The 14943-nt window shown below is 40.9% G+C and overlaps 1 pseudogene; it reads left to right on the top strand.

The window, feature by feature from the left end:
* The first annotated feature begins 12715 nt into the window (after positions 1 to 12715).
* On the top strand, positions 12716 to 13076 carry LOC101683654 (annotated as a pseudogene).
* Positions 13077 to 14943: the final 1867 nt, after the last annotated feature.

The raw sequence follows: 14943 nt of genomic DNA, 5'->3' as shown, positions 1-14943 counted from the left end.
CAAGCTTTGGTAGTTTAATGCTTAGAAATGACTCATGTTCTAGCAGAAAATCTTTCATTACTTTTTTGTGATATTATAGACAACAGTGTCCCTTGGGGGCATGACAACTGATCCCAGCAGGGTTATTTACAGTGACATGGTGACACTATTGTCAAGGGGGATTGCCAAAGGGTAAGTTTCTTCAATGTCAATTTCAACCCAGAAGCAATTTCTGCAGTTGTAAATAATTCTATTTCATCTCTAGTCAGGTAACTGCTGTCAAATTAAAGAGGTGTTCAAAACTCACAGCACAATTTTGCTTTTTCATTATTATATCTGCAATTTGATTGGTGTGATATATTTCCTTGCATGAATGAGCAAATTTATAGAAAATTTATTCAACTAGAGATGCTTGCAATTCTTTACATGTCAACTTCTAAATTCATAGTGCAAGATATTTGGGAAATATACGAATGTAATTCAAGTAAAAATTTTAAGTGTAATATAATTATTTTCTTAAAGTATTAAAGCTCATCTTTCATTAATATTAAAACCCATTAAAACATTGAATTGTGTAAATAGAAAAACTTGACTAAGAAAGTTATGTGTCAGCCATTTCACTTACATTATTTAATCTCAGTAGCCTATGAATAAGCCATTTATTGTTATACAAGGTAACTTATCCTCAGACACATAAATAACCTTCCAAGTCCACAAAATATTTATGTCTATGATCTGAAATATCTGACTCAAAATTTAACATTCAGGCATACCTCCTTTTATTGTGCTTTGCTTTATTGTGCTTTTCAGATAGTTGTGTTTTTACAAATTGAAGGTTTATGGCAAGCCCTATGTCCAGCAATCCCTTGGTATCATTTTTCCAGCAGCAGCTGGTTACTTCATGTCTTTGGTAATTTTCGTAATTCTCATAATATTTCAAACATTTTCATTATCATTGCATTTATTATGATGATCTATGATTAATGATTATGACTCACTGACAGCTCAAATGATGGTTAGCATTTTTTAATAATAAAACATTTTTAATTAAGATATACATATTGTTATTTTATTTTATTTTTTAAATATTTACTTATTTAGTTATTTGACAGACAGAGATCACAAGGAGGCTGAGAGGCAGGCAGAGAGAGGGGAGGGGGAAGCAGGCTCCCTGCAGAGCAGAGAGCCCGATTCAGGGCTTGATCCCAGGACCCCAGGATCATGACCTGAGCCAAAGGCAGAGATTTTAACCCACTGAGCCATCCAGGTGCCCCACACATTGTTATTTTAGATGCAATACTATAGCAAACTTAATACACTACAGCATTAGGTAAACATAATTTTTATATGCACTGTGAAACCAAAAAATTTATTTGACTGCCATTGTTGCACTGGTCTGGAACCAAACCTGCAATATTTCTGAGGTATGCCTGTAATCTCTATGCCACATTGATCTCTCATATTTAAAAGGTACTGAAGAACACTGAATGAGGGTCAAGGGCCTTTGTTTGCATTCCAAGCACCAAAGTGACTGTCACAATTGTTCTCAGACCTACCTTGAGATCAAAATAATTTTCAGCATGATAGACATTCAAATATATGAAGTTAATCATATCACTCTAACATCTCCTCTTTTCCATTTTCCTAGGACAGTTGGAGTTAGAGTCTGGGTTAAAGTTCCCAGTAGCTCACAGAATGCTTAATCCACTCGTGTTTCTCAATATTCCTCTTCATATGCAGTTGCCAAGACTTAAAAATATACTTTAGGTATAATCTGCTTATCTCTCAAAAGTTTGGGTTATTTTAAAGAGTATTTCTATGGATGGGGCATTAATTCTTTAATTATTTTCTATGTGGTCTGCATTTTTTGACTAATTGATTTAACCAAACCATATAAATCTTTATTTTTTTTTCCTATTTTTTTAATCTCACAATGCATAATTTTCACCTGTGGGAGGGAAACTACTAAAATACATCTGTTCATGATTGTGGGCATATGGAATTCAGATCATAACTTTCTATAAATAAGGTTAGAATTTAGGAGATTTTTTTTTGGGCCAGGATATTTAGATTTTAGTGAATAAGTGCAAATAAAAGTATTTAAAAGGTGGATAAAACATAGATAATCAATATCAATATATTTTTGGTTTTTTCAGTTTATTAAGCAATGTTTGTTAATTGATAAAGCTTTTTTTCCTATTTTACTAATAAAAACTAAATGGATCTTAGATATCAACTTATCCTTTCCTTCTTGGACAAGAGTCTGACACATATAGATACATGCATCACCAAATATTTACCTAAATTATTATTTTCCACCTTACATGGTTGATGTTATTTATAAACACATTTACTTTAATAAGAAACAATTTAATTTCTCTTTAATGTTTTCTTTATTGCTTCACCTACCTTGTTTTGATTTAGAAGATAATATTTAACAAGAGTTATATATTTCAAAAAATGAGATAAATATAATTTTAAGATGAAGGAAATGTAAAAAAATGATGATGTTAGAATTGCTTTGATTCTTTGAACTTTGTATTAAATAATGTTTGGATTATGGGAAATTTAATTTAAGTACACTCTAAATTTAAATGAAGAATGAATATCAGTTTGAATGCCTTTATTTTATTTTCAATCAAATGAACAAAGAAGGGTAAAAAAATAATAAATTATAATAAAAAAAGAAACTTCAGATCAAAAGATATGATAGTTAATTATTCCAGAGAATCTCATATGGGAAAATTCCAAAGATAATTGGAATATTAATTAATGCAATTAATTAACATAAAACAACCTAGCCTACATGTCAATGTCTATTGGTGTAAATAAAGTTCTTTGATTGGAAAATACTGCACCCAGGAGAATGAGCTATTAGCAAATTAATGTCTTGTTTTTATTAATTGTCAACATGTTTCAAATAAACACTGTTTACAGGCACTTCGCATCTACTAATCTAGAGTAAGATATCGTCCTTACACTAAAGAACATTAATGAACTTAAATATAGGTAAAGTTAAATTACACTTACATTGCTGCAGAAAATCTGAAGCGACTGAAGAAACTCAAGCGGTGCACGGAAATCTGGGAGAACACAGTTTTATTTTCACTGGCGGGCTCAGTGGGATCATTCCCCAAAGACTGAGCACCCAGCAGGGTTAGATGAGTTTTTATGGTTAAGGACAATGGGGGATGGTAACGGGACATTTTTCCGCAGTGTCTAAGGCCGATTGGCCCCCTTTATGCAGAAGAATGATCTATATGGAAGGGTCTCAGGAGAGTGCTAAGTCATCCTGGGGGGACTTGTTTTCTTTTCTTAACCAAGTGGGATGGCCATTTGGTCTTTTTCTGCCTCAGCAGGAGCAATGGAGAGCAACAGACAGGAAGGGGCTGAGGCCTAGGGGTCTCTATCCACCTCATACCCCCCGTCTTGATGACTGGCAGGAGTACCCTAAAGATCATCATTATCTAAATTTAAGGGATATTTGGGGTGCCTGGGTGGCTCAGTGGGTTAAAGCCTCTGCCTTCAGCTCAGGTCGTGATCCCAGGGTCCTGGGATTGAGCCCCACTTTGGGCTCTCTGCTCAGCGGGGAGCCTGCTTCCTCCTCTCTCTCTGCCTGCCTCTCTGCCTACTTGTGATCTCTGTCTGTCAAATAAATAAAATCTTTAAAAAAAAAAAAACCTGCTTTAAGAGATATCCTCAGACCTTGAGGATACGGGCAGTTGTGTGTTGAAAGACAGTATCTCTAATAAAATGGACAAGGCTGTTGGAGAGACAAGGACCAAGGGTGACTAGAAGGAGTAGGGACGATAAAGGGCCTGCGAGGGGTAATAACCAAGATGTCCATGATTGTGGATGGAAACCCCAATATGTGAGTTCTTCTTGATGATGCTGGATGGGTTCCTGGAGCTCACAAACCTTGGAGTGACAATCCTGGACTGATTGATACAGCAGCAGCATTCTTCCTGTAGGAAGAGACAGGTTTCTCCCTTTTCAGCAGTGAGGAGATCTAGGGCTCACCCATTCTGGAGGACTTTTGCCACCAGACTGGAGAGTTGTGTCTGGAGGGATGTTAATGAATCTGGGACTGGTTCCATGTCATTGTTGAGTTCCAGTGAAAGCCTGAAGTAAAAGTGAAGGGAAATCCCAAGGCCCGTTTTGCCAGTAGCTATGCTGGTGAAGATTTTGGCCCCTAGGAGGAACAGTAAGATTACTGCCTGTTGACTTCGGTGGTGAGGAAAGAGCTGGGACTGGAACTGGAAGTCTGAGTATAGTGAGGCAGAGGGGGACAAAAACACAAATATGCAACCAGAAAGAGCGTTTGTTACCTTTGTTGCAGCACCTAAAGAAAAAGTTGTTTTCACAGGAGAGGAAGAGGCTGGGGTGGGGGGGTGTGCAGTTAGGCAGAGGGTGTGAAGTTCTGGCCATCTGGATCAGGGGCCTTGGTGCAGCCGGGAGGGAAGAAACCAGGTTAGATTGTTAGCTGGAAGCAGCATGACTGAGTTTTGTATAGGGTCAAAACTCATAGGGCTTGTATTATTGGGCAATGTCCAGTTAGGAGGGATGGGGATACTGAAGAAAGCCGATTGAGTCAAGGTGAGACTAACCCAGCAGGCGGAACCAGTAGGGAAATGGGTGGAGTTGAGCCATAAGTGGTAGGAGGTGTTGACAAGTATAGTTTTGAATGGTTGACCCTAGGGGAGTGGGAGGAGTACTGCTAAGAGAGTAGATATGTCCACCCTAAGGAGGTCTCAGCATGTCATTTGGATAAGTTATCCTTGAGAGTTTGGTTCATACACTCTACTTTCCCCGAGCTCTGAAGCCAGTAGGCCATTGTCAGTGTGCATGGTAAGCAGGATCCTGTACCGAGGCATGACTTCCCAGAGGAGTACTCTGGTGACTTCTCTGGTCTTCTCTGTCTGGGTTGGATATGCCTCTACCCATCCTGAGAAGGTACAGACCAGAACTAGCAGATATTTTATACCTCGGTAAGGGGTCATTTCTGTGAAGTCCACGTCCAGGTCTTTGAAGGGAGCTGTCCCTGTGTGCTGTACTCTGGGGCATGGGGAAGGTCTGGTTTTGGGGTTGTGTCTAGCACAAGTGGCGCACCAATCTGTGAGTGACTTGCATAAGGTTGCAAGTCTGACGATGTAGAAATATTCTGGCAGCTGTTTTCAAGCCCTGTTTTTCCCAAGTGTGAAGCTGAATGTTGTTCAGTGACAGCATAGCGGGGGCGGTTTTCTGGAATGAATAAGCGCCCATCCAGGAGGATCTGCCACCCTTGGGGATGGTGAATGGCTCCCTCAGTTTTGGCCCAGACATCTTCAGCTGCTGTGTAAGTGGGATTTTGTAAGGGGGAGGGGGATAACTGGTACTATAATGGCAGGTTGTTCATCTTGGGCAGCTTCCCTGGCTTCCTGGTCAGCTAAGCAGCTCCGTGTAGCTGGTTCAGCATCTCCTTTTTGGTGTTCCTGGCAGTAGATGACAGCTAAGCTCTGGGGCACCCATAATGCTTCTAAGAACTGGAGGATTTTATTTTTGTTCCTGACGGTTTTCCATCTGATGTGAGGAGTCCTCTTTCTTTATAGATTGCCCCATGTATACATAGAGTGACAAAGGTATATCTTGAATCAGTATATATGTTGACCTTTTTGTCCTTAGACAGTAAGAGTGCCCAGATGAGGGCCCAGAGTTCAGTTCTCTGAGCTAACCATCCCTCAGGGAGTGCTTTGGCTTCTAGGACTTCTGTAGCTATGGCAATGGAGTAACACGCTTTTCTTAGGCCATTGCTTAGGAAGTTGCTAACATCAGTGTATAGGGTAAAGTCAGCATTTGTCAAAGGGGAGTCCTGGAGTTCTGGCTGGGTGGTGTAGACTTCAGTTACGATTTCCAGACAGTTATGTTCTGGTTCCCCTTTCACTGTTGGGAGGAGGGATGTGGCCAGGTTGAGAACCTGCACAGTCTGTAGGTTTATGTGAGGATTTTCTAGAAGTAGCCCTTGACATTGAGTGAGCCTCACATTTGATATCCATTTCTGACCCTGACTGTTCAGAAGAGAGATCACTGAGTGGGAAACTTCTACTGTGAGCTGTAGTCCTAGAGTGAGCTTATCAGCCTCCTTGATAAGAAGTATGGAGGCTGCCAGGGCCTGTAGGCAAGGGGGTCATCTAGAGGTGAGAGGGTCTAATTTCTTTGACAGATATGCAGTGGGCTTTTCCCAAGGGCCTATTGGTTGGTTTAGAAGTCCTAAGGCAATTTTGTTTTTATCACGAACATACAGGCAGAAGGGTTTCCCAGTATTGTGTAGGCCTAGGACTGGGGCCCTTCCAGTTAAGTCCTTGAGTTACTTGAAAGCCTTTACTTGTCTGTCTTCCCATTGTAGAAGCTGATCATCCAGTCCCATTAGTGAATCATACAGGGGCCTGGCTATGACTAAGAACTCTGGTATCCAGATTCTACAGAATCCTGCAGCCCCCAGGAACTCGCACAAGGTTCGTTTGGTGGTGGGCCATGGGAGGTTAGTTATCATGGCTTTGTTCGGTGCTGAGGGCCCGTCTTCCTTGAATTATCTTGAGTCCTAAGTATTTGACCTCTTGCCTACATAAATGAACCTTTTTCCAGGATGCTCGATATCCTCTTTTTGATAAGCGATGTAGGAGGTTGAGTGTTGCTCAGCGGCAGGTTTCCTTAGTTGGGCTGGCGACAAGAAGGTCGTCAACATACTGGAGTACCATGCAGACAGTTCGTTCCCTGGGGAAGTAAGCCAAGTCAGAGGCCACGGCTTCACTAAATATTGTTGGTGAGTTTTTAAACCCCTGTGGAAGTCTGGCCCAGGTGAGTTGCATCTGGTGTCCCGAGCTGACATCAGTCCATTCAAAGGCAAAGAGAGGTTGACTTATGGGAGCTAGGCAAATACAGAAAAAAGCACCCTTTAGATCGAGGCAGGGATCTGGTGGAATCTAGCTTAAGAGGGTACAGGGGTTTGGCACTACCAGGTGTAGAGTCTGAGCAACCCGGTTTATGACATGCAAGTCCTGGATGGTTTGGTAATCATCATCGGGCTTTTTGACTGGGAGCAGTGGAGTGTTGCAGGGAGATTGGCATTTGACTAGAATGCCTATTTCTTTTAGTCGCTCTAGGTGGGCCTGTATGCCTATTTGGGCTTCTCATGAGGTCAGATACTGCCTTTACCATTGCAGCTGTGCTCCAGCCTTTAGTCCTATAATGACTGGCACTCACTAGATGTCAAGTCTGGAAGATTTATCGTCTGCCCATACATCAAGGACTGCAGTCCAGTAGGCCTCTGGGTTTATTTCAGGGTGTTCTTGTTCCAACAGTCCCCATTTTTCATCCCAAGATGTGTTGAGGGACTAGATGAGTTGAGCTCTGGTGGGGTTTAGACTCATGGTGGCCTGTCCAAAAGATTTGAAGGAGATTTGTGCTCCTAATTTTGAAAGCAAATATCTTCCCAGTAAAGGGAGTAGGCAGCCTGGAACATATAGAAATTCATGGGACACAATGTGTCTGCCTAGTTTACAATCTGGGATTGGCAAAAGGGTTGGCTTATGGCTCAATCCCCTGTGGCACCCTTGATGGTTAGGGTTCGTTCTGTGCCCTAGGTGCCTAGGGTTCGTCCTAGGTGCCACTGGTGGCTCCTAGGAGCCTAACATTAATGAGCCCAGTCTCCATCAGTCTGAGTCTATGTTGGCTGGTCTGATAAAGTCTGGATCCCAGTCTTCCTGGGTTTCAGGTCAGGTAGAGGATGTGAATGGTTTTGGCCTTTGATTTGAACATTCATTCTTCCAGTGCCCCATTTCCTTGCAGGGAATCCTTTTTGAGGGTTGATCCTTTTTGAGGGTTCTGCATTGTTGAGGCTGTCCTCTTAACTGTTCTAGTGGTTCCCATAGTTAAAAGTTTTCTTGAAGGGCTGCGGCCAGCAGGGTGACCTTTTGTTTCATCTTCTTTTCAGCCTCATTCATGTTCTACTACAGTGTCTCGGTTTTGCTAGATCTTATTGGCTATTTCTAATAGCTGGATGATGTTCATCCCAGCAAAACCCTGAAGTTTTTGTAGCTTGTGACGGATATCAGGGGCTGACCATGCTATGAAGGCTGCATTTACCATCCATTGGTTCTTGGGTGCTTCTGAGTCAAATAGAGTGTATGTGCGGAAAACCTCACAAAGCTGCTCATAGTAATTACCAGGAGTCTCTTCCCCATCATGGGTCACATCAGCTATCTTTAACATGTTGGTAGGTTTCTTGTCAGAGACCTCGCAGGATGGCTTCCTGGTAGTGCTTGATAGCGTTATGACCTTCTTCGTGTTAGGCCAATTGTCTGGTGAAGACTTCTGAGCCTATCCCTCAGTATTCATAATGCCTGCTGGAGCCACCTCCTCAAGCCACTTATGCACCTCCTGAAGGATTCTTCTTCCCTCCTTGGTTTTGAACAAGGTGTGAAGAACATGTTGACAATCTTTCAACGTTGGTGGGTTTGGAAGAGGGATTCCATGAGGTCACTCATTGCCTGTGGTTTCTCTGAATATGTGGGAGTATGATGTTTCCCATTTAGGAGGTCAGTAGTGGTGAAAGGCTGATAATAAATGATGGGCTGGCCCAGTTGGGGGGTGCCATCTGCACCAATCATATCAGGACCTCGAGTCTCATGCAGGGGCATTTGGTAAGCTGGGATGTTCCATGTTCAACGGTGGCATGTGGTGTTTTGGGGTTTGGGTTCCAGGGAAGAGTTCCCACCATGAGTAGTTGGGGCTAAACGCAGGTTGGTAATAAGAACATTGACAGTTGGGGAACCAGAAGCAGCAGGAGTTGGTGGAATCAGAGGTGTTGGAGAGACTATAGTTGGTGCTGAAACAGGACAATGCAGGGATGGTGTAACCAGTGGTGAAACCAAGGGTGGTGGAGTGCTCCCACCTCAGGAGCAGTCAGGAGGACCAGAGGAATGTAGGGTGGTGGGAGCTCTTCCTCTCGATCCCCCTGATATATGGCTTTATTCTGAGTACCTCTGGCTGGCTAAGTAAGGAGGATCCTGCACTGTCCCTTACTATTGATGCAGAGCCATACCCATGAGGGAAGGGTTCCAGCTATTTCTAACCAGGAGTCAATATATGAAAAGTTATCTGGGTGCCCTGGGTTTTCCGTAACTATGCAATAAACATGTTGGATGGTGGGCAAATCTAAGGTTCCTTCTGAGGGCCATGCAAATTGAAACTAGACCATTCTAGCTTGCATGGGGTCCTGAGTTTTCCTGGGGTCATATGAACCCTGTAGTCACCACTGAAGCCCTTTTTAAAATTTTTAGGCATGCAGTCAAAGACAGTGGGTTTACTGGGTTTCCCTCCCATCATGAATGATGTTGCAAACAAAGGGAGGGGATTCTTTCAGATGCTGTCCTGCTCACGTCCCTCTCAGGAACTTAGCAGCATCTTAGCTAAGGTCTATCCGTATAAGCCCTGGACCAGGCTGCTCCGTGGAGTAGATGACCATTATGCTGTATGACACTTCTGTGAGACTCAGGGTCTAGCCCACCCAGAAACTGTAGCCTAAGCAATGGAGTTGTACAGACAGATTCACATAGTCAGGCACTCTTTATATTTAGTCAGGTTGGACAGCCCCCACCCGGGTATCCCTGACTAATGGGAGGTGATCAGGCTTCCCATCTGTCCCCAGTGGATGGGTCTCACTCGGGCAGTGGCCCCAGGGCTTACCTGGTCCGACGGGTGGAAGTGAGCCGCAGCTGTCTGGGAGAACCCAGGTTTGGGTCCACTGAAATCAGCAGGGTGCACCTAAACCCTAGTGTAGGTACCCTGTCGTCTTCTGCGGCCTGACTCCTGTCCCACACTGGTGGCACAGTGGGCCAGCACAGTTGGGTTTCCCAGTCAGAGAACCAAATGTTGGGGAAAATCTGGAGCGAACAAAGAAACTCAAGCGGCACATGGAAATCTAGAACACAGCTTTATTTTCACTGGAAGTCTCAGTGGGCTCATTCCCCAAAGACTGAGCACCCAGCAGGGTTAGAGGTGAGTTTTTTATGGTTATGGGTGATGGGGGATGGTAATGGGACATTTTTTTGTGGTGTCTCATGCCAGATTGGCCCCTTTTATGTGGAAGTGTCTATATGGAAGCATCTCAGGAGAGGGCTAAGTCATCCTGGAGAACTTATTTTCTTTTCTTAACCAAGTGGGATGGCCATTTGGTCTTTTTCTGCCTCAGTAGGAGCAATGGAGAGCAGCAGACAGGAAGGAGCTGAGGCCCAAGGTTCTCTATCCACCTCAACATGAATATGCATATAAAGATTTTTTTTATTATATATTTTTCCTAACTGGTATAATACAAATTAAAGTCTACCTAATTCCATGAAGACTTGAATCAATTGCTAAGGTGTTCTTACAAGTTCTGACTGAAGTTCCAAAAAGCTAACATTTTGTCATTAATGAAACACAACATGGCTAATATATAAAAAGTAAAAAAGAAAAACAAAAACAAAATAAACCTAAATAAAACTAAATATTGACCAATGCATATACTGTGAACTGCAATTGCTATTATTTCTATAGATTCCATATATTCTATTTTTTCTCTTCTTCTCAGGTATAGACATTAACTATCACATACCTATGTGCACTTTTTTTTTTTTAACAACAAAGTGCTATGATTTGTAAATAGTAAAGAGTGACATTAATTTTACTTTTATTATTCAAGAATCTTCTTACTTGGAAAAAATTGAATTAGTAAGTGATGGGTTGTAACCCAAGTATAAATAATAAATAAATGCATTAAAAATTATGTCAGAAAATATATTTTTAAATCAAATCCACCCATGCATGTATGACCACAAAGAACACAATTATAGAGGAGATACTTTTTTCTACAATCGTTTACAAATACCTTTGAAATATAAAGCATATTACCTGTCAAAATTTAGCATGAAAAATTAATGTAAATTTTGTAAAGATTTCTAAAAATAGCAGTTTCCAGAATACTGTTTTATACCTAAAATATAAAAATAATGTCTTTTTGATACTTTTTAATCTGATGAAATTTCCATATTCTGCATACATTTGTTAGGTGTTTATTTTATTTTATTTTTAAAAAATATTTTATTTATTTATTTGACAGAGAGAGATCACAAGTAGGCAGAGAGGCAGGCAGAGAGAGAGGAGGAAGCAGGCTCCCTCCTGAGCAGAGAGCCCGATGTGGGGCTTGATTCTAGGACCCTGGGATCATGACCTGAGCTGAAGGCAGAGGCTTTAACTCACTGAGCCACACAGGTGCCACTGTTAGTTGTTTATTAAGTTGGTAGATGACATAGCATAAAAGAAATTCTTTCCTCTTCAATTTAGATTTCATCAGAATTTTCCATGGGATATAAAAAAAATGGAAAACCATTTTAGTGAAATGCCTCTAAATGAACTATCTAAATGCCTGAGTCTCAAATGGTGGCTAGTGTATATATCACAAAATTACTATGTGACTTTGGACCAATCAAAAAATGTTATCTCTACTTTATCTCATATATCAAATAGGCATAATAATTCCTCCTACACTAAATTCTATACACTTTATTATGAATGCCATAAGAATATGTAGCTAAGATGCTTTTAAAAATACAAGGTGAAAGTAAAGGCACATGATACAATTGATTAATTAACTAGTTAGTTAATTAAAAAAAGATTTTAGAGAGAGAGCAAGAGAGAAGGGGGAGGAACAGAGGGAAAGAAAGATAATTTCCAACAGACTCCACACTGAGCACAGAGACCAATGGAGAGCTTGATCCCAGGACCCCAAGATCATGACCTGAGCCAAAACTGAAGGCCAACACTAATTGACTGAATGACTTAGGTGCCCCACATTATTTAATTAAAAAACAAAAACAAACAAACAAAAACAACCAAACAAACTTTTTTCTCTCTCCTATAAAAACTAGGAGTCTGTACTAAGAAGGTATTCATTTTCTAGAAAAGAAAAATGTTCATGTAAAAATTGTAAGGACCTATTTAGCCAGAGCACTCCCATCTGGTTAAACAATGACTTTGCTGTTTATACAGTTAAACTTAAACAGTCCCTGCCCCCCTTCCCCCAGGGGACTTACTAAAAACAAGTCCAGGAAACCAGTCCCATGTAACAAAGCCTAAATACAAGGGTGGGTCAGGCTAGGTCCCTAGATTGGGTCCTCAATCATTGGGGGGGCACATACTGTCTCCCTAGCTACCAAGGAGTATGGGCCCCTCCCATTGGGTGCTTTTTGGGTGCCAATTCTGACCAAAGTGATAGGCTAGTTCAAATGTCTACTATAGGGTAAACTGTAATTCGATTGATCTTATGTGTGACCTAACATGACTGTGCAGCTTTCTTTGTGTGTTTCGATTTCATTGGCCACCTGTGCATGGCCAGGCCAAACCACATGGACTTTGCCCTTAAAAACTAGTCTGTGAAACAGAGAAAGGTCACCCTCTCTGTAAGAGGCACAGTTCTGAACCGTCAGTTTGATTCTCAATGCTTGGCGTGAAATAAAGCTTTGCTTGACCTTCGCTTTTGTATGAGTCTCACTCCTTTAATCACGAGCCCATTATTGGGGGACGTTTCAAAAATGACCCAAAGCTCTCTGATTAGAACTCAAGGGTAGCCACAGCAGAGGTCTGGACACCCCACTACTGCTCCTCATTCCCCACTATTTGCTCTCCCTAAGGAACAGGTGGAGAAGGCAGTCACCCACTGCAAATGGCTTTTAAAGACACTGGGAAGACAACCATGGAACCAAAGGTGATGATTCACCAAATTAGAATTACTCTAACTAGCCACAGAATAAAATCTTTGTAAAAGATATGTGCTGATTTGCTCAGAGGCATAAAGGAAAAGAATCTCAAAGTGGAAGAACCAGTTCAGATGCCTACCAAGATTCTGATAATCACCATAAGAAAAACTCCCAGTTGTGAAGTTTCAAAGACTTGAGCTCATTTTCAGAAGAGGATTCACAAGTGACTCATTAATTTTTCAAGGTCCTTCTGAGATTGTTAAACAAATCACTTCTATCAGTATTGAGCCAGAAGTGGAGGTTCAAGTCACATTTGCGGATGCTTAAATCAAACTTTTAAATAAATTATCAACTGTCTAAAAAATAAATAAAAATGACCAAAAAAAGAATGATGAAAACAAACCCCCCAACATCCAAGAAGTTTGAAAATAAATTACAAAATTTGGTAAACATACTTAGAAAACCTAGGGTCTTTATGCCTGGTCTGTGGAAACCCTTTTACTGATTCATTCAAATAGCATTTTACTGCATTTAATTTGTTGTACTGTTAGAGTTCACTTAGGTTTTACCTGTATTAAAAGAGTTAACACATGTAATATAGAGCATTCTGCTTATCTCATGTTAATAACTCAATACAAGCTAGCTGGAAACAATATTTATAGTAGTCATAATACTATTACCAATTTTTCTCACCAAAATTTCACCCACTCAGAGGCATAGATACAATATTGAAATGGCTCCTTTTTAAAATAGCCACATCAAGTGCCTCTTTTGATTTTCTCGTTTGTTTGTTAAGAAAGTTTCTCTCTACTTGTATGGAACTCACTTTGACAAGTGATTGGAAAGATGAAACAACCTGGTAGAGTTCCTTTGATTGGATGCAAAAGGTTTTCTGAAGTTCTGCCTGATATCTGGACTAAAATTGAATGCATATATTATTGCTTTGGTATCTGAAAAAATTGAATCTAAAGTAATGTTAATTACTTGTTGTTTGCAGGGGGAAACATGCAGAGGATGGAGTAATAAAACTTGTGTTTAAGCATTTGAATTAAGTGGAGCAAGCCATCAGGCTGTTTTGCTGTAAACACTGTGCTGTGGCTTCCTGCATTATCTACAACCAATTACATTATTGGTTTAAACAATAGCCAGTGGTAAACCACATTTGCAATTTTTTAATGTAGTTTTTACCCTTGTTTGAAGCTTTAACACATACATGAATAGATTCATTAACAAGAGGTCATAGAAAAAGAGATTAAAAAGTCAAGGTGATGAAATTTCAGAAATAGCGTATGAGCAAGAATATAGGTGTCATCAAACATACACACACACAAACATTTTAAAGGTGAAACCAGACTGATAAGGTTGAAAGCACTGTAATTACTGTGGCAGTAAATAGGGAAATCAACAACAACAAAGAAGTCATTGTTATATAGAAACAATTCTAAAATGAGACTACGTAAGAATAGCACACACTATATAGATTCTTAGCTACCAGATGTAATGAATACTTGATAGTGATGAGCAAATGGAAGGCTAGCTGAATGCAAAGCATAAGCTAACACCCTGCACCTCCCTCACCCTCCATTCCTGGGTGGGACATGTGTGAAATTTTTCCAGGAATCTCCCAACTATCTTAATGTTAATGCCTTGCTAGAGGGGAAAACAACCTTAATAAGGCAAGACCTCCAGTATCTCTAGGTCCTCTTTAGCATATGAAAGTTCTTTTGAAACCTCGCTTTTTCCTTGCCTCCCCCAATCCCTTGTATATATTCAGCCACCCCTCAGGATCCCAGGGCAGCTGTTCTTTCTGCCCATGGGTTCCTGTCCTGGAGCTTTAATAAAACCGCCTTTTTGGTGTGTAAGCCTGATGGTTCACAGACCTGTACCCCTGGGGCAAATAAAACATTACATGTTAATAAAAATAATTAATTAAACACACACACACACACACACACACACACGCCCTTTTGCACCTGAGATGTCTTAAGAATTCTTTCTTGGTCATTGGCTCCAGACCTCTTCCCAACATCACCTATATTCCAAAACCACATCAATAGGACACTTCATTAACCTGAAAAAACTAGTGCGACCTCTGTCAGATGAAACAATGACACACCATCACTGAGGCAGTGCTGTAAGTAATGGGCGAAGCTTTGTAACTGGGAGTGACAGAGGTCAACAGAATAAAATACTG

Source organism: Mustela putorius, unplaced genomic scaffold, assembly GCF_011764305.1.
Source record: "Mustela putorius furo isolate JIRA1106 unplaced genomic scaffold, ASM1176430v1.1 tig00000508_pilon_pilon_pilon, whole genome shotgun sequence".
In the NCBI taxonomy this organism is placed as follows: Eukaryota; Metazoa; Chordata; class Mammalia; order Carnivora; family Mustelidae; genus Mustela; species Mustela putorius.
This window is presented reverse-complemented; position numbering and strand designations above follow the sequence as displayed.